The 25,084-nt window shown below is 44.2% G+C and overlaps 5 pseudogenes; 4 read left to right on the top strand and 1 right to left on the bottom strand.

Annotated features, from left to right (window-relative positions):
- Positions 1-12,069: 12,069 nt before the first annotated feature.
- Positions 12,070-12,188, bottom strand: LOC143943071 (5S ribosomal RNA; annotated as a pseudogene).
- An 8,404-nt stretch (positions 12,189-20,592) lies between these two features.
- Positions 20,593-20,711, top strand: LOC143951438 (5S ribosomal RNA; annotated as a pseudogene).
- A 322-nt stretch (positions 20,712-21,033) lies between these two features.
- LOC143954585 (5S ribosomal RNA) lies at positions 21,034-21,152 on the top strand (annotated as a pseudogene).
- Positions 21,153-21,900: 748 nt separating this feature from the next.
- Positions 21,901-22,019, top strand: LOC143948907 (5S ribosomal RNA; annotated as a pseudogene).
- A 2,011-nt stretch (positions 22,020-24,030) lies between these two features.
- On the top strand, positions 24,031-24,149 carry LOC143956889 (5S ribosomal RNA; annotated as a pseudogene).
- The last annotated feature ends 935 nt before the right edge of the window (positions 24,150-25,084 follow it).

The following is a 25,084-nucleotide window of genomic DNA, read 5'->3' as shown; positions in this document are numbered from 1 at the left end:
CAGGTATGGATGGTAAACGCTTACGCGTCAGTCCTCCCAGGGAGGACTGGCGTGCCCTGACCTGTACAAATATTTTTTAGCCACCCAGCTGGTTACTGCGGCTTGGTGGCTCACTCCTGATAGGACGAACCCTGCCACCTTGGTTGAGGCGGCGGTGGTGAAGTCACTGGAAGCGCTGAAATTTTTACTGTATCGTGGCCCAAAAGCAACATACCCGCTGACCCCCTCCATGCGCACCACGTTGCGTGCATGGGGGGCAGGACTTAAACTTGAAAAATACCCTGCCAATGCACTTTCTCCAGCTGCCCCCTTGTGGTTGAACCCCACCCTAGAGCAGTTTTACAAACTACCTGAACCCCATGCTTGGACTAAGTTTAACGTTAAAACAGCGGACCAAATAATTTCCGACCAATCGCTGGCCCCATTCCCCAAGTTGATTTCTGACTTCAACGTCCCGCAGAGCTATTTTTTTAGATATCTACAACTCTCCCATGCCTTCAGATGCCAGTTCTCCGGGTCTCCCCCCCAGGTTGTCCAGTCCGGACCTCCTCACGTCCAGATGTGAAAATAAGCCCACCTCGAAACTTTACTCCCATTTGATAACGACCTCCCTCCCTACCTTGGGAAAACTCAGAGACAAATGGGTGCGCGACATTCCCACCTTTGATAATGATGATTGGGATGACATGTGGGACTTCCCTTTCAGATCCCTGGTCTCCCTGAGAGACCGGCTAATACAGTTTAAGATGGTCCACCGAGCATATTTCACCCCATATAGATTGCACAAAATGAACCCCGCTTCCCCCCCGGGGTGTTGGCGTTGTGGGACAATACCGGGGGACTTCACTGATATTTTTTGGACCTGCCCGGCTATTGTCGACTATTGGAAGGAGATACTGAGGGTCATTGCACAGGCCACCTCCATATCGCTCCAGCCCTCCATAGAAATTTGCATACTGGGCCTGATAGATCATATTATTCCCACTGTGGCGCGACGCACCCTGGTTGGGCTTCTCCTGTTCTATGCCCGCAAGGTCATAGCCCTCAGCTGGTGTAAGCCAACTCCTCCTCCTCTCTCCCTGTGGAAAAAATTGGTCAACGGCAGCATGCCTCTTTACAAAGACTGCTATGTTAATAGGGGTTGCCCGCAAAAATATGACAAGGTCTGGTCCAGCTGGCTGGCCGACGCCTCCACAGCCTCTGACCCGCAGCCTACTTAACAAGTTACCTTTTGCTAGTAAACTGGAAACTGCACCAGTGGAAATGTTGTTTGTCTGAGTAGCATGTTTTAACTCCAAGTTGTCCTGCTGCACATGGAGTCAGCTATCTGTGGCCAATGAGGTGCCTTAGACTCTCCGTCATATTCTGTATGTACCAAACTGTCTTGTATTACAACTCTGTATACACCACGCCTGTAACTGTAGTCGTGACCAATGTATGTGTTCTTTTTTGTTTGTTAGTTTGCTTGCTGTTGTTTACTGCCTAAATCTTAATAAAAAGATTTGCAAAAAAAAGGGTATACAGAGAGGCTCGTGAATGCAGAAGACGGGCTTGTTTATACAGAGAGGCTAAAGTGTACAAAACACAGGCTAGTGTATATAGATAGGCTAGATTATACAGAACAACGTCCTAGGTATGCAGAGATGGAGGCTAAGGTATACAGAGAGAGAGGCTAGAGTATGCATACTTGCTAGTGTATACAGACGGACTAGTGTATACAGAAGACCTTTCTAGTTTATACAGAGAGGCTAATGTGTACAAAAGACAGGCTAGTTTATACAAATAGGCTAGATTATAGATAAGAAAGTCCTGGGTATGCAGAGATGGAGGCTAGGGTATACAGAGAGAGAGGCTGGGTTACACAAAGGCTAGTGTATGCAGACTTGCTAGTGTATACAGACGGACTAGTTAAGACTAGATAATGTATAAAGAGATGCTAGTGTATACAAAAGACAACCAAGAGTAGACAGTGAGGCTCGTGCATACAGAGGAACGGCTACAGAGAGGCTAATTTGTACAAAAGACAGGCTAGTTTATACAGATAGGCTAGATTATACAGAAAAACTTCCTGGGTATGCAGATATGGAGGCTAGGGTATACAGAGAGAGAGGCTGAGTTACACAGACTTGCTAGTGTATACAGACGGAATAGTGTATACAGAAGACCGGCTAGTTTATACAGAGAGGCTAATGTGTACACAAGACAGGAAGGTTAAACAGAGGTAGAGGCTTTTTTACACAGAGAGGCTAGTGTATGCAGACTTGCTAGAGTATACAGACAGACTAGTGTATACAGAGAGGCTATTTTATACAGAGAGACTAGGGAAAACAGAGAGGCTAGTGTACAGAGACAAGCTGACAGTGAGGCTGGGGTATAAAGAGAAGCTAGGTTATACAGTAGACAGGCTAGTTTATATAAACGACAAAATTGGGTAAACAGAATACAGGCTGGGGTATAATGAGAGGCAAGATTATACAGAGAGGATAGGGTACACAGAGAGGCTAGTGTATAAAGACGTATACACGAGACCTGGGTATACCGAGAGACTAGGTGTATAAAAGACAAGCTAGGGTATACATAAGACCGCCTGGGGTATACAGTGAGGCTATTATAATTGGAATGAGGCTGGGGTAATAAGAATGGTTCGGGTATACGGCGAAGTACAGCCTAGAAAAGAAACAGAAAACAGAAAAGTCAAACAAGGTAATACAGATAGGCTAATGTTATTCCCCTGAGCCTAGTGTATACAGAGAGGCTAGTGTGTACAGATAGGCTTGTGTATACAGAAGACAGTCTGGGGAATTCAGTGAGGCTAGCGTATGCAGAGAGGCTGGGACACCGAGACTATTGTAAAAAGAAGGCAGGCTAGTGTATATAGATTATGGGCACGGAGAGATTATTGTATACAGAAAGGCTAGCGTGTAAAGAAGACATGACTTTATTTTTTGCTAATGCAACTACTTCTGAATCATGTAAAGCGTTACAGTGCTTTTTTCATTCTTTGGTGCTGTTAAAAGTTCAGTGGTGTGTTGTCAGTGGTGATATCAATGTGACAGTTAATGTGGAGAACTACAAATATACAAAATAGAGCAAAAAAGTGCTAAGTTTATTTTGTTAAGTCATTGACTGATAGACGTTAAGTAATTGACCATTATTGGTTTGGCAGTACATTGTTTTTTGTTGTTCTGGTAGCACTGAGAAGATATTAGATGAGTGATACTATTGCAGAGATACCGGCTAATATCTTAATATGTGCTGCGTGTAAGGTAGAAATAAGATGGTTTTGTGTGAGTTGGTTTACCAGGATTTAGAGATAGTAATGTGTTTATTCTGATAATAAATATAGCAAAATTACTCAGATTAATATTGAGACAGATATACAGGTCGGGTTTAAGTGGAAATACACGAAATAACAGCAACGACGTGTGTAGGTTTTTATCAATCAGGTTCATTACGTGTCTTTAATCATGTAGTGAATATCCCCCACATATAGCATGAGAATGAGAAAGGATAATAACTGGCAGAGGATGACATGGCAAAAAGACAAACTGCATTAGAAATGTGAAAGTGAATTAGAGATGAAATGTCAATCCCCATTGGTTACTTACAGGTAACCATTAATACAGTTAACACGGCTACGTACAGAAAAGTGTGAGCTAAGCAGCTAAATATTACTTAATATTGCAGAGATTAAGTATTGAAGTTGAAAAGAGATTTGAAGCGTTAGTAGCCTCAAAATGACTGAGAAATCATTTCATTACTCTAAAATGTAAAAGTTATCCCGGTAGCACTGATTGGACTGATATTAGATGAGTGATCATTGTAGTACAAATTCAGTTTCCTATAGCAGAGACTGTTTTCCGTTTCTACTGGTTATCGGCATAATGTAACAGTAACCCTGAACATTAATAGTGATAGACATTAGGATGTATGCTTGATGCTTTATTACAGAAATGCAAGGGTGTACAGAGAAGCTGGTATATATAGAAGACTACAGCATACAGAAGAAAGGCTAGTGAATACAGAATACAGACTCATGTATGCAGATAGGCTTGAGTATACATGAGAGGCTAGTATATACCAAGATGTTAGTGTATACAGATAGGACAGTGCATATAGAGAAACTAGTGTGTACATAAAACAGGCTTGGGTATAAATCAAAGCTGACAGTGTATACAGAAGACTGGGTAGTATACAGAGAGTCTAGTGGGTACAGAAGACAGGCTGGTGTATACAGAGGTGTTAGTTTATACAGAGAGACTATTGTTCTAATGCTCTATTTTGCATATTTGTAATTCTCCACATCAACTGTCACATTGATATAACCACTGACCACACACCATTCTGACTTATTTTGCTTTATTTATTATTAGAAATACTATCTCAAAATCCGGTTAAATCTATTCACTTTGATGAGGTCTACCGCTAATTGTACGGTAATGCAAAATGTTCACAAAACCATCCATTTGCTACCAGACAAGCTGTACATACGAAGAACAATGTAAATATCGCTCGCTAAACAGTTTTATGGCTTTTCTGACATTAACTAAGTATCTCTGACTTTAACTGAGTATCTCTCTGCACTAGGATTGTAATAGTAATAATAATAATAGAATTGTGTAATGCAAAGATCAACTAGTCTAATATAAGCTTTCTCAATGGTACCGACTTATCCTTTAAATTTAGACTAACGAAACAATTTTCGGCCATGCTCAAGCTAAGCTTTCAATCTCCTACCGTTGAAACAGCGATACTTCCTCCCTGCAACATTAAGCCATTTAAATGTCCTATTGGTCGCCTATATTATACAACTCTCTGAAAAGCATATATATAGCGAATAAAACTAGTCTTACATCTTAATAAAACAGTTTTATTGCTCAACCAGTATCAGCTGTCATGACACAAGCAAATAAACGTTTTTATTTCACTGTTTGACTCTCTTTTCTGTATTACTTCTTTTTCTCCACCCTAACTGTCACAGTTAAAACACAGTGACAAAACATTCCTTTTTACCGCAGCAAAATCTGAGAAAAGCAGTGTAAGCCGTCTTTCTGCCATATGCTTCAGAAAATTAATGTACCGCTTTAAAATCCATATCAATGCCACATACTAATGTAAACCATCATACACTTTTAACATTTACTGTTATTAGATTACGATTATACTAGTGGAAAAGGACCGTGTAATGGAACTGTCAAATTAATCATAATCTCATTGATTAATAATCTCATCAATCAGACGAGATAACACATCTGATAAATTTACGATTTTCTCAACGATTTACTCAACGATTTAAACTTAGATTTTTTCAAGCTAAATCAATTTAATCTTAAATAATTTATACTATATTCTACTGTACTCTTAAATTATGTACTGTTTTTCTGTATTTTAGCCGTGCTCATATTTCGTGTTATGTTGCAACCATCTAATCTCATTGCTATTCCGACATTCTGCCTTAATGATGATATTACTTTGCAACTATCCCTTGATCCCTTTTGTGTATTCACTTTATCTCGACCTATATATACTGCCTCAATATTTTCCTAATTTGTTTTGCTATACTTATTATTCTATTATAGAGATTACTATCTCTAAATCGTTGTAAACCTAACCATAGTTACAATGTCTACAGCTAATTTTACGTTAACGCAAAATTCACACAAAACCATCTTTTAAAAACGTTTTACACACTGCACATTAAGAGTAATGCATCCATCTCTCGTTACCTCTATGAAATGGGATTCTCTTTCTGACTCTATTTTGTGTATTACTTCTTCTCCACATTAACTGTCACACTGATAACCTTTTGTAACATATAACACTGGCAATAAATTTTTGTAACAGCAGCAAAATGTGAGAAAAGCAGTGGGACGGTTTACTTGATGTAGTAGTGGTTGCAGTAGCAAAGGATAGCAATAAAGCTTGATTACATTTAATAACACATAATGCAACTATTTTACATTCACATCAAGCATACATCCTAATGTCTATCACTATTAATGTTCAGGGTTACTGATATGCCGATAACCATTAGAAACGGAAAACAGTCAGTGTAAGCCGTCTTCGTGCGTAACAAAATTTATGGAACGATTTACACGTTGAAATTTTCAAGCTACAACAATTGACTCTTAAACAATGTATACCCTTTAGCTGCTTAGCTCACGCTTTGCTGTATGTAGCCGCGTTAACTGTATTAATGGTTACATGTAAGTAACCAATGGGGATTGACATTTCAAGTCTATCTCACATCTCTAATGCAATTTGTCTCTTTGCCATGTCATACTTTGCCAGTTATTACACTTTCTCATCCTTAAAGACACGTAAGGATCCTGAAAAAAGATAGAAACCTAGTCACGTCGTTGCTGATATTTCATGATTACAGCAATCATCTCATCTAATTGCTATTCCGACATTCTACCTTGGTATCACTTTGCAACGCTCTATTGAACAATGTAAAGGTAAGCTAGATACTTTGTATATTTCCACTTAAACTCGACCTGTATATACTGTCTCAATATTATCCTTTCTAATTTTTCTAAATTCGATTATAGAGTTTGCTATGTCTAAATCCAGGTTACCTACTCACCTTTATTACGTATTCTGCAAATTTTAAGATAATACAAAACAATCTTATTGCTTCTTTACACGCCGCACATATTAGGAGTAATACAATGCTACCGATGTGAACAGTTTAATTGCTCTTCTCACCTTTATCTGGTATCTCTCTGCTATAGGAAACTGAATTTGTACTACAACGATCACTCATCTAATATCAGTCCACTCTGTGCTACCGGGATAACTTTTTGATCTCTTTTTAACTGCAATACTTAATCTCTGCAATATTAAGTAATATTTTGCTGCTTAGCTCACACTTTGCTGTACGTAGCCGTGTTAACTATATTAATAGTTACCTGCAAGTAACCAATGGGGATTGACATTTCATCTCTAATTCACATTCACATTTCTAATGCAGTTTGTCTTTTTGCCATGTCATCCTATGCCAGTTATTATCCTTTCTCATCCTTATGCTCTATTTGGGGTATATTCACTACACGATTAAAGACACGTAATGAACCTGATTGATAAAAACCTAAACACGTCGTTGCTGTTATTTCGTGTACTTCCACTTAAACCCGACCTGTATATACTGTCTCAATATTAATCTGAGTAATTTTGCTATATTTATTATTAGAATAAACACATTACTATCTCTAAATCCTGGTAAACCAACTCACACAAAATCATCTTATTTCTACCTTACACGCAGCACATATTAAGATATTAGCCGGTATCTCTCTGCAAAAGTAAACGTAATGTGTAGATCACTCATCTAATATCAGTCTTCTCAGTGCTACCAGAACAAAATAAACAATGTACTGCCAAACCAATAACGGCCAATTACTTAACGTCTATCAGTCAATGACTTAACAAAATAAACTTAGCACTCTTTTGCTCTATTTTGCATATTTGTAGTTCTCCACATTAACTGTCACATTGATATCACCACTGACAACACACCACTGACCTTTTAACAGCACCAAAGAATGAAAAAAGCATGAATGAAAAAAGCGCTTTACATGATTCAGAAGTAGTTGCATTAGCAAAAAATAAAGTCCTGTCTTCTTTACACGCTAGCTTTTCTGTATACATTAATCTCTCCGTGCCCATAATCTATATACACTAGCCTGCCTTCTTTTTACAAATAGTTTCGTTGTCCCAGCCTCTCTGCATACAATAGCCTCACTGAATTCCCCAGACTGTCGTCTGTATACACAAGCCTATCTGTACACATTAGCCTCTCTGTATACACTAGCCATTCTTCTGTATACACTAGGCTCTATTATCTATCCTATCTGTATACACTAGCCGGTCTTCTGTAGACATTAGCCTCCCTGTATAAACTAGCTGGTCTACTGTATACACTAGTCCGTCTGTATACACTAGCAAGTCTGCATACACTAGCCTCTCTGTATACCCTAGGTTCCATCTCTGCATACCCAGCACGTTCTTATCTATCATCTAGCCTATTTGTATACACTAGCCTGTCTTTTGTACACATTAGCCTCTCTGTATAAACTAGAAAGGTCTTCTGTATACACTAGTCCGTCTGCATACACTAGCAAGTATGCGTACTCTAGCCTCTCTCTCTGTATACCTTAGCCTCCATCTCTGCATACCCAAGACGTTCTTCTGTATTAATCTAGCCTATCTGTATACACTAGCCTGTGTTTTGTACACTTTAGCCTCTCTGTATAAACTAGCCCGTCTTCTGCATTCACAAGCCTCTTAAACCCTTTTTTAGCCGTCTGTGTAACCAAGCCTCTCTAGTGTATACAGACGGACTAGAGTATACAGAGGGCCGGCTAGTTGGTACAGAGAGGCTAATGTGTACAAAAGACAGGCTAATGTATACAGATAGGCTAGATTATACAGAAGAACTTCCTGGGTATGCAGAGCGCTCAGCTTTAAGGGATGGCCAACGTGAGTAATATAAGGGACACTACTCACCCCCCCCCCCACATCTACTAGATCTGATTTTCATCCCCTTTCCCTCTCTGCCCCGGTCATCTGGTGGCAGTTTTATGGACTCCCTTGCCCCCACCCATTCATAATCCTTACCAACCTTTCCTTCCGCTGCTCACAGGAACACACTGGATGACTTGTCTAATTAACCAACTGTACAAGACAGCGCTATCATCCTGGAGGAGGCTTTACCCCTCACTGTTTGGGTGGTCCCTTCCTCCCCCTGGATGCTCCACATATACCCCGACGACATTGTCGGAGGGGCACCACTTGACAGGACATGGGGCTGTCATGCCAGTGGCATCTCCCATTGTAAGAAGGGATGATGGCCCCAACCCCTTAGCTGCAGGTTCTTTCATGTACAGACCAGGGCGGCTCATCTTCCCTTCTGGAATCTTGACCTTAGAGGGGGGGTTGCACTTTGGGGGGTCTGAGTGATACTTAGTGCGCTGTACTGGAAGGGCTTGACATTCCCGCATATGTGTCCCCAACCCCGGTTTGCGCCCCTCCCCCCCTCTGGCCCCCACCTACTCTTTGCCGACATTGCCTTCTGCAGCTTTCGGGAACACCCTGGATGACTTATTTATTGAGCCTATTGGTACGAGACACTGCTTCCCTCCAGTTTGACTCTGGACCCCCCTGGAGGATTTACCCCTTACTGTTTGGGCGGTCCCAGCCTCCCTCTGGATGCTCTACACAGCCCCCGATGGCGATGCAGGAGAGACACTAATTGGCGGCCCCAGGACTGCTGCTCGGGTGAAGTCTCCCATTGGATGGAGGGACGGTGGCCCCAGCCCCTTGCCTGCCGGATTTTCCATGCACTAACCAGGGCTGCTCCTCTTTCATCTTGATGTGGTGACCATGGAGGGGAGGAGTTAAAATTTATGGGGTCCGGGTGGCTGCTGGTGTGAGTGCGCTAAAGGACTTGACATTTCCGCATGTTTGTCCCCTCTCCCTAGCTTCCCCGCCTTCCCTCCCCCCTTCCCCCCCTCCCCCTCTTCCCCCCCTTCCCTCCTTCCATTCCCTCCCCTCCCTCCTTTCCCCCTTCCCTCCCCCCTTTCCCACCCCCTTTCACCCCTTCCCCCCGTTTTCCCCCCTTGCCTCCCCCTTTTCCCCCCGGGGCATGGACGGGGGAGAGGGGGTAAGGAGAGGACAATCTGCCAAAGGGAGAAATGCATTTGTTCGGGGGCTGCATGTACTTTTGGGGTATGGGACGGGGGTGGTGTATCCCATTCTGTGATGCCTTTTCTGTTGTGACGGGCTCCCTCGTGCATGCCTACGTTTAGGGCGAGCCAAGGAGACCCCTCAGTGCTGATAGTTATCTGCTCAACCTCGGTTTTGATTATACTATTGTTTTTTGGTTCTATGATGTTACTGATTGTCTTTTATTTGCATACCGGTATCAGACGTGACATTTACCACTGCCAGGACTGGGGGGACTGGGATCCGGGGGCTCCCTCTCCGACCTGTCTACCCACCAACCCAAGTAGGACGGCGCTTTAAACCCAGTGTACATCTGGTAAGCGCTATAGCATAATTGTGCTGTTTTAGTATACCCTTCCTGTACTGTTGAGTGCAGACAACCCTTAATTTCCCTCTCCCCCTGGGGTTGAGGTGCCCGGCCTCTTTTTCCCCTTACCTTTCCTTCCATTTGCCCTTCCTTTCTCCCCCTTAGTTCCCACCATCCATTACCTACCCAATACCTACCTTGGTTCAACTTTCTTTGCTTTTCTCTGACGTCCACCTCCCCCTCCCCGAGGAGCGATGGCAGACTCAGTCAAGGTCACCTCTCTAAACGTTAAGGGACTGAACTCCCCTGAAAAACGGCGGATCCTCCTGTGAGAACTGAAGACTTTCCGTACTGATGTGGCCTTTATACAAGAAACACATTTTAAAAATACTAGCCTCCCCTTTCTATGGTCGAGATCCTTCCCTCAGGCCGCGTACACACGCGGGGACTGTTCGCTCAACTTTGTCCGCTGAACAGTGTTTCGGCGCACAGTCCGCTCGTGTGTGGGCTTTCAGTGGACAGTTTCAGCGGACAGTCTGCTGAACAAAGTTTTTCGGAAATTCCGAAAAACTGTCCAGTCCCCTCGTGTGTAGGCTTGTTCGTCAAACTAAGTTCCGCGCATGCTCAGAAAGGATTTACACGCAGAAGTTTGCATTGCAGTGTATAGGACGTCGTTTTCTAGTCCCGTCGTACGTGCCGTTCACGTCATCGCGCACGGTTTCAGCGGACTGTTCGTTCGTCGTGTGTGGCCAAGTCCGTCCATGCTAATTTTGAGCGGACTGTCCGCTGTTTGACGGACAAAGTTGAGCGAACAGTCCCCGCGTGTGTACGCGGCCTAAGGTCTACCATTCTACTAACCCCTCCTCTAAGACCAAGGGAGTCTCCATTCTGATCTCTAGCAGGCTCCCCTGGGTTCTCCAGGATTCTCTGGTGGACCCTGGGGGTCGATATCTTTTTCTTAGGGGCCACATTGGAGAGCTCCTTTTTACATTTGCCACTGTGTACGCTCCCAATGATCACCAAGACACGTTCCTCAGAACTACCCTGCACAGATTATGTGACTTTCGGGAGGGCCAGTTGATATTAGGTGGGTTGACACTTCTGCCTCTTGCTCCTCGCTCCCCATTTCCTCTAGAAAGCAGATTACTAAGTGTTTATTGAATGACCAATTAGTTGATGTCTGGCGTCTGCAACACTCCGGGGAAAGGGACTACTCTTTTTGCTCTTCCCCTCACAAATCATACTTTAGGATAGACTTCTTCTTGATTCCACATGACCAACTGCACTTGGTGAGCTCTTCCTCCATCGGCCATATTACTTGGTCTGACCACGCTCTTGTAGCCCTTACCTACACCCTCTATAGGGCCATAGGTGATCTCTTTGGGCACTCTCAACCCTCTTGTTAAACACCAAGATGGTCACCTTGGGAAACAAGCGAAAATAAACAGGTCAACGCCAACAACATACACAGATGGTCTCCCATACAGGTATTAACCAGGCCGTACGCTGCTAGGCCTCTGAGATCAGATGAGATTGTACGCTTTCAGGGTGATGTGGCCAAAGGTGTTCTATTCAGACACTCTCAACCCTCTTGACAAATGATGGTCATCTTGGGAAACAAGTGAAAAAAAAACAGGTCAAAGCCAACAACATAGACCCTGGCGGTCTCCCATCTGGCCCTAACCCTGCTTAGCCTCTGAGATCGGGCGCTTTCAGGGTGATGTGGCCTTAGGCGACCGCTTCGGACATACTCAAAACTCTTGACAGATGCTAAAATGGTCACCTTGGGAAACAAGCGAAAAAAAAACAGGTCAAAGCCAACAATATAAAAAGATTCCTATAGCACCTGTAATTAGGTACTATCCAGGCCGGACCCTGCTTAGCCTCTGAGATCAGATGAGATCGGGCGCTTTCAGGGTGATGTGGCCGTAGGAGATTTCTTTGGGCTCTCTCAGCCCTCTTGACAAATGCCAAGATGGTCACCTTGGGAAACAAGCGGAAAAAAAAACCATGTCAACGCCAACAACATAAAAAGAAGCCTACGGCACCTGGTATTCCCAGTCGTTCTCGCATCCAGTTACTAATCAGGCCCGACAATGCTTAGCCTCCGAGATCAGACAAGATCGGGCGCTTTCAGGGTGATTTGGCCGTAGGCACTTTCTTTGGGCACTCTCAACCCTCTTGACAAACGCCAAGATGGTCATCTTGGGAAAAAAGCAAAAAAAAAAAACAGGTCAACGCCAACAACATTAAAAATAGGATTTTTATATACAGCTTACCTGTTAAATCCTTTACTTGAGAGTACATCACGGGACACAGGAGCTTCATTACATAGTGGGTTATATAGATATATAGACCGCCAGGGGAGGGCTGGCAGCCTTAGGCCTGGGGGGCAAGTCTAGTCAAGTGGCCCATTAATCCACGAATCAGCTCACCATCAACAGTGCCCATCAATGCAGCCTCACCAATGCCCATCAATGCAGCCTCACCAATGCCCATCAATGCAGCCTTACTAGTGTCTATCAATGCAGCCTCATCATTGCTCATCAATGCAGCCTCACCAGTGCCCATCAGCTCAGCCTTGTCAGTGCCCATCAATGCAGCCTCACCATAGCCCATCAATGCAGTCTGTTCAGTGCATGGGGATTAGAGAGAGAAAAGCTGCTGGATAACACAGAGCGGAGATCTCCCGCTTACCCAGTGCGGCTTCTGTCATACGAAGTCGTGCCTCCTGGACCAGGTTCTATGATAGATGTCACCAGTGTGCTCTTTATCATAGGACATCCTTGGCTTCCTGGCGGTACACTGAGGTACACGTCACGAGGAGCCGATGCACGTACCCAGTTGCTGTGATGTCTGCCGGGCACCCGCAATCGCTCATGACAGAGCAGGAATGTGGATCTGTGTGTGTAAATACACAGATCCACATCCTGTCAGGGGAGAGGAGACAGATCGTATGTTCCTAGTATATAGGATTGGTCTCCTCCCTAGTCAGTCCCATCTCCCCCACAGTTAGAATCACTCCCTAGGTAACACATTTAACCCCTTGATTAACCCCTTCCCTGCCAGTGATATTTATACAGTAATCAGTGCATTTTTATAGCACTGATCGCTGTATAAAAGTCACTCGTCCCAAAATAGTGTCAAAAGTGTCCGATCTGTCCACCGCAATGTCACAGTCACAATAAAAATTGCAGCATTACTAGTAAAAAGAAAAAAATAATAAAAATTCCATAAATCAATAACTTATTACTGCTTATCGCAATTTTTTTTACCAAAAATATGTAGAAAATTACACATCAGCCTAAACTGTTAAGGCTTAAGTTGGCATATTATAGCAAAAAGTAAAAAATATTGTGTTTTTTTTAACCAGTTCCCGACCAGCGCACGCCGATGTACATCGGCACAATGGCACAGGCAGGCATATTGGCGTACAGGTACGTCCAATCTGGTTGGGACCCCTGTGAGTCCGGTCATGGGTCCCGCGGACTCAATCGCCACGGGCATATCTGCGATCGTCTCACGGGGCGGCTGAACGGAGAGATGCCGTTGTAAACAGCATCTCCCCGTTCTGCCTAGCAACAAATTACGCTGATCTCTGCTCCGTGTGATTGGAGCAGAGATCAGTGTTCACTAAATGAAAGCCCAGCCCCCCCCCCCCACAGTTAGTAACACACCCCTAGGAACACTTAACCCCTACACTGCCACCCCCTGGTTAACCCCTCCACTGCCAGTGTCATTTACACAGGAATCACTGCATTTATATAGCAGTGATTGCTGTATAAATGACAATGGTCCCAAAAATGTGTCAAAAATGTCCGATGTGTCCGCCGTAATGTCGCAGTCACAATAAAAATCACTAATCGCTGCCATTACTAGTAAAAAAAAAATATTACTAAAAATGCCATAAAACTATCCCCTATTTTGTAAACGCTATAACTTTTGCGCAAACCAATCAATAATCGCTTATTGCGATTTTTTTAACCAAAAATATGTAGAAGATTACGTATCGGCCTAAACTGAGGGAAAAAAATTTTTTTTTATATATTTTTGGGGGATATTTATTATAACAAAAAGTAAAAAATAATGCGTTTTTTTCAAAATTGTCGCTCTATTTTTGTTTATAGCGCAAAAAATAAAAACCGCAGGGGTGATCAAATACCACCAAAAGAAAGCTCTATTTGTAGGAAAAAGAGAACGTCAATTTAGTTTGGGAGCCACGTCGCACGACCGCGCAATTGTCATTTAAAGCGATGCAGTGCCGAATCGCAAAAAGTGGTCTGGTCTTTGGCCAGTAAAATGGTCCGGGGCTGAAGTGGTTAAAGTTGGCACTCTTTTTTTGTTTAAAGTGCAAATAATAAAAACCGCAGAGGTGATCAAATACCACCAAAAGAAAGCTCTATTTGTGGGAAAAAATTTATTTGGGTACAATGTTGCATGACCGCACAATGAAAACTGACCTGGGCAGGAAGGGATGAAAATGCCGGTAGTGTATTTCTTCCAAAAAAAATTGTATTTGAAAAACAGCTACATAAATACAGTGTGACGTAAAATATTGCAACAATTGGCATTTTATTCTCTAGGGTCTCTGCTAAAAAAAAAAAAAAAAATGTATATATATAGTGTCAAAAAAGGTTTAGGCATGAAGGGGTTAATAATATCAGCTCCCAGCTTGAAACAATGGGAAAGAAGTGAGAAATCTTCATAGTGTAAGACTTTTCTTTTTAAGAAAAAATAAAAAAAACACATTCACCAAAAAACTTACATTATCTCTGCTCTGTCCTCAGGATCAGCCTCATGGGGTGACAGTCTGCTCCCCCGCAGCCTCTCGTTTGTTCTCTTCCTGTGGTCAGGCTAGGGAATTTTTTGCGCCCAGGAATTGCTATTAGGCCACCGGGACTACATGTCCCACAATGCTTTGCAGCTGCTGGAGGCTCTGATGGGCTCCCTCCCTCTACCAATGAGGAAGCAGGGGAGGGAACAGAGTGGGCGGACGCTCACACAGGCTGCAGTGTTCGGAGGAGAGGAGGGGGGGGAATCCCCCACACGAACTGACAGGTCAGGTTGTCTCTCACTCCACTGTCAGTGGATTAGTGTGAGTGCGACCGACGGGAGGTGCAGGAACAGAGCGGCCTCCACTACATAAGTGAGTGTGAGTGTCTCTTGAGTTTCCGTGCCCCTCCCTCTGCCTCAGCTTGCAGCCCCTGCCCTGACCCGAAAAGGAAAAAAAATCGTGAGCAGTGGCCGCCAGCCATTATGCATATATTGTTAGGGCAGCCTAGGGGGAAATTGCCACCCTGCCCCCCGGCCCAGCCCGCCCCTGTAGACCGCCAAGGACCGGTGGACCTAAACTGCAGCCTGCAGTACACTGCACCCAAAGGTGATATCCTCTTGCCCTCTGACATCCACCTGATAGAATCTGGTGAATGTGTGGACTGATGACCAAGTTGCAGCCTTACAGATCTGAGCCAGGGAGGCCTGGTGATGCACTGCCCAAGAAGCACTTACAGCCCTAGTTGAGTGCGCTTTCACTTGAAAAGGAGGGATCTTCCCTTTAACACTATAGGCCTGAGAAATAATCTGTCTAATCCACCTTGAGAGAGTGGATTTTGATGCCTCCTGGCCCTTCCTAGGGCCTTCCGGCAAAATAAATAAGCAATCAGTTTTCCTTATCTGAGCAGTTGCCTGATGATAGATACTGATTGCCCTTACCACATGCAAAGTGTGCAAAGATTCTTATTCTGCGGACTGTGGGTCCGGAAAAAAGGATGGTAGGATTACATCTTGATTCAAATGGAATCCTGAAACCACCTTAGGCAGAAAGGACCTGTTGGGACGCATTACCACCCGGTCCTTATGAATAATTAGATACGGCTCTTTGCTGGAGAGAGCTGCTAGTTCTGACACTCTTCTAGTCGTGGATATGGCTACCAAGAAAACCAATTTTTTAGTCAAAAGAACTAACGAAGCCTGATGCAAAGGTTCAAAAGGTTGCCCCTGCAAAGCTGAGAAAACCAAATTCAGAACCCATGAGCACACCGGAGGTTTGACTGGCGGCCTTATCCGCATAGCCCCCTGGATGAAAGCCTGCACCAGGGAATGCGATGCAAGTGGCTTCTGAAAAAACACTGACAAGGCCGAAATCTGCACCTTGATAGTGCTTACGGCCAAATTCATTTCTAGGCCTGACTGGAGGAAGGCCAAGATCCTGCTAATGACATACTTTCTAGGATGCCATTCCCTGAGTTCACACCAGGAAACATATGCCCTCCAGATTTTGTAGTAAATAAGCCTGGAGGCCGGCTTTCTGGCATTGACCAGAGTAGAAAGGACTGGCCCCCAAAGCCCACGGTCTCTCAGAATGTGGGTCTCAGCAGCCAAACCGTCAAATTCAGACTGTGTAAAGCAGGATGGTAAATTGGACCATGTGAGAGCAGATCTGGCCGGAGAGGGAGGATCCACGGCCTGCCTACTGCCAACTTCATGATCTCTGCGTACCACGGTCGCCTGGGCCAAGCCGGGGCTACCAAAAGAACCAACTTTGTCTCCCTCTTGACTCTTCCCAGGAACCGCGACAGAAGCGGACACGGGGGGAAGGCATAAATCAAATTGTACTTACCCCAGGGAACTGTCAGAGCATCCGACCCCTGAGCGAGTGTATCTCTTGTCCTTGACACGACCTTGTCCAGTTTTCTGTTGAACCTGGACGCAAACAGATCTACGTCTGGAGTACCCCACCTGCGACATATGTTCCAAAATACGGCGCGGTGCAGATCCCATTCTTCTGGGCACAACTGCTGGTGGCTCAGAAAATCCGCCTGCCAATTTTCCACTCCTGGAATGAAGACTGCAGAAAGGCATGGTACATGCCTTTCTGCCCAGACAAGTATGCGATTCACCTCTTTTTGAGCAACCAGACTCCTGGTACCGCCCTGGTGATTGATATAGGCCACTGCAGTGGCATTGTCAGACTGAACCCGAACAGGGAGACCCCGTAGTCTGAAAGACCAGTTTATGAGAGCCATATAAACTGCCCGGATCTCCAAGACATTTATGGGCAATAGATTCTCGATCGCAGACCATTTCCCCTGCGAGCACGTCTCCTCCAACACTGCTCCCCAGCCTGTCAGGCTGGCATCTGTCGTAATAATCTTCCATGGAAGAGGAAGAAAAGTTTTGCTTTTCAGCGAATTCTCGTTTGTAACCACCAGACGACACTCTTGCGTGTCCCTGGGGATAGACGCATAGGAAGATCCAACGACTGGGGCTTCCTGTTCCAAGCCGCAAGGATGCATCTTTGCAGAGGCCTTCAGTGGAACTGGGCGAATGGAACGGCCTCGAAGGAGGCGACCATTTTCCCTAACAGTCTCATGCACAACCGAATGGGGGAAGATCATCTGCCCAGAATTAGGCGCACCAGATCCCCAATGGCCAAGGCTTTTGGCCTTGGTAGAAACACCTTGCCCTGAGCGGTGTCGATAACCATACCCAGGTATTCCAACCTGGTAGCAGGCTGTAGGGATGACTTTTTATAATCCAACCTAGACGTTCCAGGTGTTCTAGCGTTCTGGTAACACCGTGGTTCAGGAGCGCTACTGTTTTCTCTATGAGAAGCAAATCATCTAGATAAGCCACATGACACACAAAAATTGGCACATGGAGATATGCATCCTTGATGTCTATTGATGCCATAAACTCTCCCCCTTGCAGGGAGGAGACCACAGTGCGAATTGACTGCATTCGGAAGGACTGGATGCGTAAAAAACTGTTCAGATCCTTCAGATCCTGGATAGGTCTGACACTTCCATTTGGCTTTGGAACAGTGAAGAGATGCGAGTAAAACCCTGAACCCTGTTCTTTTGGGTCCACTTCTACTATCACCCCCTGGGATAGTAAGTGATCTAAGGCCAGAAATAGCGGTCTTTGCTTTACTGGGTCCCTGGGGATCCTTGACCTTAGAAAGCGAGAAGGTGGAATCTCCTGAAACTCCAGCTTGTAGCCCAGAGATACCGAAGAGACCACCCACTTGTCCCGGATCTCTTCCCGCCAGGCTTCCGCAAACTGCAGGAGCCTTCCTCCCACTCGGCCGAGCGGGGGCGCCCCTTCTCAAGGAAGCTTTTGGGCTCTGCTTGGCAGGCTTTTCCCCCCCGGATTTCTTCTGCGCCTGGGCCCGGCCTTGAGCCTTTCCTGTAGAGGGGGGTTGAGAAGACCGTCGCCACTGCTTAGAGCTTGATGCTCCGGGAGAGAGAGAACGCCTAAATGATGGACGTTTTGACTGCAAGGAGAGTAGATTTACCCCATGAAATTTTTTGGACGAATTTGTCTAATTCTTCTCCAAACAAACTTTCCCCTTTAAACGGGAACCCAATCAAATGCTTCTTGCATGATAGCTCAGCTGTCCAATTCTTTAGCCATAGGGCCCTTCACATGTGTACCAACAGGAGAGACAAACGAGATGCTTGTTGGACAGAATCCAAAATCGCATCAATCATGAAACACAGAATTTGAGGTATTTCTGCATAATTCTCCACTTCCTCACTGGGAAGGAGGCCAAGCATCTGCTTAACCTGTTCCTTGAGGAACTGACACAACCCCACAGCTGCGACTGTAGGTTGCACTACAGCGCCAGTCATGGAAAAGGAGGCTTTTAATAATGTTTCCAGCTTTTTATCAGTTGGATCTTTAAATACCTGAGCATTATCCAAAGGACAGGTCAGGTTTCTATTCACGCAAGAAACAGCCGTATCGACAGATGGGACCTCCCATTTCTTGGTGAAACTTTCCTCCAGAGAATAAAGCATAGAAAACCTTTTAGGAGGAGCAAACAGTTTATCGGGATGTTCCCAATCCTCATGCAACAATTTATCCATTAAGGGATGAATTGGAAAGGAAAAGGCAGTCTGTGGGATTTTCCTGACTCCCAGGGAAGAAACAGAGGACGTAGCGATCTCAGCAGCAGACATTCTGAATGTGGTACGCACCAATTCAGTATAATACTGCACCTGTTTTCTGAGCGCCTTGGAGGAGGGGACTCTCTCCTCTTCCTCTGGTTCATCCAACTGCTCAAGATCCCTGTCCCAAGCTAGGGATCTCTCCTCATTGTCAGAAGTGTCATCTGAAAGAGGAATCTCAGCAGAGGGAGGGGGTCTACCCCTTTTCCTGCTGTCTTTCAGGGAAGCTGAAACAATATGTTTCTCCCTTCAAAACCCTCCAATGTAGCCCTAAGGGAGTCCTCAGTGACGTATATCGGGGCTGAAATATTAGGAGAGGCTGCAAAACCTGACAGGGGCACTGACTCATCCTGTGAGGCTGGCTCCAGTCTTGCAGGGGGGGGGGGTGGTAACCTACAGGCATTTTTATAACCCCCTAGACCTAGGAAGTGACTTACCAGTGCCCTTGTATATCAAGAGGCTTCCGCGCTCTATGGCAAATAAGGTCAGAAGGCAAAATAACAACAGGAGCAGCAATCACTGTATGAGTTGGCTCTCAATGCTATATATACTTAAAACAGGGGGGGTTGTGTTGCGCTACCTTGAAAACCAAATAATATGAAAAAATAAAAATAAATCATTAATACTAGCAAAAACGAGTATCGGTGCAACTGAGTTTGTAAACTAAAACAGTGCCAAGTGCTTAAAAGTTATATGAAAAGTGCATACATGCATTTATACATAAATTAACTATTTAAAGGTGTCTCTGTGCATCATTCAGGTGTCAAAAATTCAGGGTACATTGCTAAATGCAATAAAACACATATCACCAAATAAAAAAAAAAAAAAAAAAAACAGTGTAAAATTGCAGTGTATATAAAATTTATTAAAACACGCAAAAAATAGACTAATTCCAACGGGAATCAATAGCAGCAAATTAGTGAGTTACGATAACATCAGTGAATCACACTAAAGTGTCCCATACATAGTCCAATCGTGCAATTTGAATGCAATAATCACAATCCAAAAATTAAAGTGCAATGTGCCAAACCAACTCTCTTCTGGTGATATTCCGTGCCAGTGATGCTTATGCTATATAAATTACCTCGCAGCTGCAAGGTATGCAGCGAGAAACAAAGCAACTAAATTACAGAGAATGATCAAAGGGATGGCTGCAGAGCGGACTTCTGGAGATACCACAAACTCCTCCGATTTCCTCGTGGGTTATAAATGACAGGCAAGCTCAAAGGGATAAGTCAGAAAGGTCCACCATGGTGTAGTATTTCAAACCAACACTTTTATTTAAGATAAAACTTGTCTACTCACAAGAAAAACGGAACAGTACACAGTTATAACAATGGACCGGCGAGCGCCTTGCTCGGATGTAAACGTCACTTCCGGTTTCCTACGCGTTACGTCATCCAATGACTTCAACTGGGATCCCAGTTCTCATCTGATCTCAGAGGCTAAACAGGGTCGGGCCTTGTTAATACCCGGATGGGGGACCACCTGGGAATACTAGGTGTGGTAGACTTCTTCTTATGTTGTTGGCGTTGACTTGTTTTTTTTGTTTCCCAAGGTGACCATCTGGGCGTTTGTCAAGAGGGTGAAAAAGTGCCTGAAGAGATTGCCTACGGGCACATCACCCTGAAAGCACCCGATCTCGTTTGATGTTGGAGGCTAAGAAGAGTCAGGCCTGGTTAGTACCTGGATGGGAGACCACCTGGGAATACCAGTTATTGTAGGCTTCTTTTTATGTTGTTGGCGTTGATTTGTTTGTTTTTTTTCACTTGTTTCCCAAGGTGACCATCTTGGCATTTGTCAAGAGGGTTGAGAGTGCCCAAAGAGATCGCTTACAGCAGCAACACCCTGAAAGAGCCCTATCTCTTCTCATCTCTGAGGCTAAGAAGGGTTGGGCCTAGATAGTACCTGGATGGGAGACCGCCTGGGAATACCAGGTGTCGTAGGCTTCTTTTTATGTTGTTGGCGTTGACCTGTTTTTTTTTCGCTTGTTTCCCAAGGTGACCATCTTGGTGTTTGTCAAGAGGGTTGAGAGTGCCTGAAGAGATTGCCTATGGCCACATCACTCTGAAAGCACCCAATCTCATCTGATCTTGGAGGCTAAGAAGAGTCAGGCCTGGTTAGTACCTGGATGGGAGACCACCTGGGAATACCAGTTATTGTAGGCTTCTTTTTATGTTGTTGGCGTTGATTCGTTTGTTTTTTTCACTTGTTTCCCAAGGTGACCATCTTGGCATTTGTCAAGAGAGTTGAGAGTGCCCAAAGAGATCGCTTACAGCAGCAACACCCTGAAAGAGCCCTATCTCTTCTCATCTCTGAGGCTAAGAAGGGTTGGGCCTAGATAGTACCTGGATAGGAGATGGCGTTGGAATACCAGGTGCCGTATTCTTCTTTTTATGTTGTTGACATTGACCTGTTTTTTTTTCGCTTGTATCTCAAGGTGATTTGTCAAGAGGGTTCAGAGTGCCCAAAGAGATTGCCTATGGGCACATAACCCTGAAAGCGCACAATCTCTTCTGATCTCAGAGGCTAAACAGGGTTGGGCCTTGCTAGTACCTGGATTGGAGACCACCTGGGAATACTAGGTGCCGTAGGCTTCTTTTTATGTTGTTGGCATTGACTTGTTTTTGTTTCGCTTGTTTCCCAAGGTGACCATCTTGGTGTTTGTCAAGAGGGTTGAGAGTGCCTGAAGAGATCGCCTACAGCCCCATCACCTTGAAAGTGCCCGATCGTGTCTGATCTCTGAGGCTAAGCATTGTCGGGCCTGATTAGTAACTGGATGGAAGACCGACTGGGAATACCAGGTGCCGCATGCTTATTTTTATGTTGTTGGCGTTGACTTGTTTTTGTTTTGTTTGTTTACCAAGGTGACCATCTTGTTGTTTGTCAAGAGGGTTGAGAGTGCCTGAAGAGTTCGCCTATGGCCACATAACCCTGAAAGCACCAGATCTCGTCTGATCTCAGAGACTAAACAGGGTCAGGCCTTGTTAATACCCGGATGGGAGGCCACCTGGGAATACTAGGTGCTGTAGACTTCTTCTTATGTTATAGAAACAATATGGTCCAACCTATCCAGTGACACCGTGCAGAGATAGGCACATCATCTCCTAATAAATATGAAAATTACAAAACGGGGAAGGGGGATGGGAAGGGGAAACAAGGGAGATTTTTAAGCGGTGCAATTATAAACACTAATAGAACGAAATATAATAAAAATTAATTTATTCATATACATTAAAAAGCACTATAGTGTCAAATATAGTACGTAGAAATACAAAGAACAATGTACGCATTTTTACTGGACTAGAGGGATCCCGGAAATGCAAGTTGAAAGACTGATAGCACTCGTTCCCAACATGTTTCGCAACAAGCTTCTTCAGGGGAATGTGCAACTAACGATAAATATAATATAGAATTAATATACAAAGTAACATAAATCTACAATGTAATTACAAAGATACATAGATAAATATAGATATATATAGCAACCCAGGCATATGTGATCTAAACAAAATGGCGCTTACCACCTATCGACCAGCAACCGCAAACCAGGAATCAACACTAGATGAAGATATGTGCAACCGGGGTCACCGGTGTCACCGGCGTCACCGGCGTCTGACGTCACCGGCTCGATGCGGACATTCTGGAGAGAACACCGCGCATGTGCAGAGCCAGTTACGCCGACTGCCAGACTACATTTCCCATCATGCCACTAAGCTGGAGGTGGAGCTTCCAGCTGGGCAGTTGCCAACAGGGTTAACAATAGAGAGATGGCCATAATGGGTCTCTGGTGTTATAGAGACGGAAGTAGACAAGCCTGTATGCAAACTAGCCCTATCCCCATAATAGGGGTAACAGCCAGTGATCCACCATAACGGGTGTCCCCAAAGTCAATGACTCAAGAGGCACCCTGGGTGTCCGTATGCCCCCCAACCAAAAGGAAAAGGCTAATGGACCCACTGATTTGTCCCAGCGATGCAAAAAAAAAGGTATCGATTAATCCCGGACACGGCGCTAGCGATCTGTGGAGCGCCGCCCTGTGAACGAGAGTCATAGTGAACAACAGAGATCCCAATGTTTGTGCAGCATGATCCGCGAACACAGATACAAACAAACCAGGGTACCATGATAACTAGTTTATTATTAGACACAAAAGGAGAAAAAAATATCAATTATAATTACAGCAATGATCAAGTCAATTCATATGGTGTTATAACAAATCCAATAATGAAATAATAAAAAAAAAAAAAAAAGGGGGAATGGGGGGAGGGGAGGAGGGGGAGAAAAAAAGAAGGACATTTCTTCATCTAAGTCCTGTTGTCAGGGAAAACCCAGAATGGGGGTTAGGGGAAAAAGTGGAAAAGAACACTGTTATAAAAATGATCTAAAACTGATATTTTCATTGAACCCCGGGTACTGGGTATCTTTTAAAGTGAAAATCCATTTGGCCTCGGTTTGTAAAAGAAACTTGTCAACAGAACCACCTCGTGAATTCAAGGGTATATGTGCCAAAGCTGTAAAACGAATCCAATCAGGGTCAAAGGAATGGTAAGTCCCAATATGCCTACTTATGGCTGTGACTTATTTAGTATAGGTTTAATATAATCCTTAATGCGGATTGAAAACAGTCGTTTAGTCTTACCAACATAGAAGCCTCCGCATCGGCATTGCGCTAGAAATACGATGCCGGGGGTGGAACACGTAACATGAAACTTAGGAAAAAAACAACTACCATTGGGTAGTTTCACTTTACAAGAGTTATTAATATACGGACACGTGTCGCATTGACCACAGGAATATGTGCCGAATTGTTTCAAAGAAGTGGATAATGGATTGTCAATAAAATGACTTTTAACTAAACAATCTTTTAGAGATTGTGATCTCTTAAAAGTAATTGCAGGTGAGTCAGTTATGTATTGATTTACAATAGGGTCGGCCTGTAATAAAGGCCAAAATTGTTGCACGATGGTCCGAAAGCATTTTGTTTGTTTACCAAGGTGACCATCTTGGTGTTTGTCAAGAGGGTTGAGAGTGCCTGAAGAGATTGCCTATGGCCACATCACTCTGAAAGCACCCAATCTCGTCTGATCTTGGAGGCTAAGAAGAGTCAGGCCTGGTTAGTACCTGGATGGGAAACCACCTGGGAATACCAGTTATTGTAGGCTTCTTTTTATGTTGTTGACATTGATTCGTTTATTTTTTTTCGCTGGGCACATCACCCTGAAAGCACCCAATCTCCTCTGATCTCAGAGGCTAGAAAGGGTCGCGCCTTGTTAATACCTGGATGGGAGACCACCTGGGAATACTAGGTGCTGTAGGCTTCTTTTTATATTGTTGGCGTTGACTTGTTTTTTTTGTTTGTTTCCCAAGGTGACCATCTTGGCGTTAGTCAAGAGGGTTGAGAGTGCCTGAAGAAATCTCCTACGGCCACATCACCCTGAAAGAGCCCAATCTCATGTGATCTGAGAGGTTAAGCAGGGTTGGGACCAGTTTAGTACTTGGATGGGAGACCGCCTGGGATTTCCAGATGCCGTAGTCTTCTTTTTTTTTTTTTTCACATCAATAGCATTTATTGAAAATAAAGGTGAAACAATAACAGGAGTTATAACATTACAATTGCGTTTGGTGGTACATAAAAAATACTTTAAGAATCAGCGAAATCTTGTCCTCTTGGTACACCTATTTGCCAGAGGCTATAGCTTGTACAATAAAAGCTACTCGATCGTCTAAGGCAAACCCCCTTCGTCTAGTATTCTTAACCAGTGAGGAAAGAATGTGAGTAAGCTCGCAGGTGCCTAAACCGCCTGTACCATACAGCAAAATGAACTAATCCTCCAGATAAAATCTGTGATTAATAACTGAAAGAAAGATCATTCAGAGTTGAAGGGAGCAGAGAGGAAAGATAAAAGAGGAAAAGAGGAAAAAAGAAAGAGAAGAAAAAAGAAAAAAAAAACCCAGAGAACAGAGGTGAGTAGTCTATGCAAGTATACCATGCCTCAGATGGTCTGGAGGATATCGGCATGTCTCTTAGAATATCTGAACACTACCCAAGGTGTCCAGGTGTCATGAAATTGGTCCACCACCTCATGGGCCTGAGCCA

The sequence above is a fragment of the Lithobates pipiens genome, unplaced genomic scaffold, assembly GCF_037356315.1.
Source record: "Lithobates pipiens isolate NorthernLeopardFrog02 unplaced genomic scaffold, aLitPip1_a1.2 Scaffold_10, whole genome shotgun sequence".
Taxonomy (NCBI): Eukaryota; Metazoa; Chordata; class Amphibia; order Anura; family Ranidae; genus Lithobates; species Lithobates pipiens.
This window is presented reverse-complemented; position numbering and strand designations above follow the sequence as displayed.